Source organism: Theobroma umbraticum, unplaced genomic scaffold, assembly GCF_002168275.2.
Source record: "Theobroma umbraticum cultivar Fairchild unplaced genomic scaffold, ASM216827v3 scaffold_55.0, whole genome shotgun sequence".
In the NCBI taxonomy this organism is placed as follows: Eukaryota; Viridiplantae; Streptophyta; class Magnoliopsida; order Malvales; family Malvaceae; genus Theobroma; species Theobroma umbraticum.
In genome coordinates, this window is record NW_018397270.1 from 1,301,267 (window position 1) to 1,302,841 (window position 1,575).

At 33.0% G+C, this 1,575-nt stretch overlaps 1 long non-coding RNA gene and 1 other non-coding gene across 2 annotated transcripts in view; one reads left to right on the top strand and one right to left on the bottom strand.

Annotated features, from left to right (window-relative positions):
* The window catches only part of LOC149526533 (uncharacterized), a 50,029-nt gene that overhangs the window by 26,360 nt on the left and 22,094 nt on the right, over window positions 1-1,575 (bottom strand). The window lies entirely within an intron of this gene.
* LOC149526534 (small nucleolar RNA R71) lies at window positions 706-812 on the top strand. Its single transcript, XR_016351909.1, has one exon. It is a non-coding gene; the product is annotated as a small nucleolar RNA R71 (small nucleolar RNA).

Here is a 1,575-nt window from a genome sequence, read left to right on the forward strand (position 1 = left end):
TCTCTCAATGGTCGGTTCTTTCAACTTCACCAAGGCCAATTCACATTTCTTTTACTCCTTGAAACTTGGTATTTGTATGGCCACCCATTTAACCAATCAAATTTCATGCACGCATTTGCATTTTACTTTCATTTAGCCATTTTGCCAACCAATAGGTTTTCATGCATCAATTTCCTTTCTTCCACATTGGTTAGAAATCCTTCTTACTATCCATATTCACTCTTTAATTCATTTCCACTTAATTCCATGTTATTTGTACTCAATGGACTTTCATGCAACTTTCCCACCTTAATTTCCATTGGGTTTCCTCCTTGGCCAATGACATTACATGCAACTATATTTTCTTTTCTTTTATCTAATTGTCACAATTGTCCATCATGCTAAATCCTTTATGCATTCTTTTAACTTAAAAACTCATATGCATGTGTTATTTTATTCATTTTGTCTCATGCCTTTTGTTGTCACATGGTGGGGGTCTCACATGTTCCCCACTACAAGTACATCCTTACATAGGCTCCAATAGCTTTTCTAAGACCAGACCTTTCTGAAGGCCATTGATAATTATTTGAGGCCATCTTTTCCAACAAATTATAAGCATCTATAGCATTCTTACTCATTAATGCCCCACCAACAGTAACATCAATTGTAGTTTTTATTGACCCAACCAAGCCATTGTAGAATGACTGAACTTGCAACCAATCAGGAATCCCATGATATGGACATCTTCTCAGTAATTCTTTAAACCTTTCTCAAGCTTTATACAAGGAATCACCATCAAATTGAGTGAATGAGGTGATATCGTTCCTCATCTTTGTAGTCTTGGCAGGCAGAAAAACTTTTGCTAGAAAATTTTAAGCCAAGTCTTCCTATGCAGTGAATTGAGCCAACTCTTTGCTTTATCCCTTAGAGAAAACAGAAATAGTTTCAATCTAATAGCATCATCAGTTACTCTATTATATTTAAAGGTATCACAAATTTTTGAGAAATTTACCAAATGAGAATTAGGATCATCACTGAGTAACCCACCAAACTAGACTGAAGACTAAATCGTCTGAATGTAAGTTAGTTTAACTTCAAAATTATTTGTATTGATGGAAGGTCTCCTAATGCTTTTGTACAAACCTTACAAAAGAGGAACAACATAATCCTGTAGTGCTCTATTTTCTTCAGGAAGTAGATTAATGGCATTATTGCCATTGTTATTATTATCCTCAACCATTGTCTAATTTAAAGCTACAACTTGCAAATTCTCCCTTCAGCATCTTCTGAAAGTTCTTTCCATCTCAAGATCAAAAGGAACAAGATTCAAGTTATTTCTTCTTTGCATATAATGACCAAAGATATTTGCAATCAAACAAAATCTAATATTAAAACAAGAAAAATAAAATTTGAAGTTAAACTAAATTGCTTAATATTAGTATCAGTATAAATTTTAGAAATAATTTCCCTGCAATAGCGCCAAAAACTTGTCAGTTAAAATTCTACTATGCAACTATACGTATCGAATAGATAATATATAAGCAAGCAGAGTATCGATCCCATAAATAATTGATCTAGAATTTTACTAAGTACTAA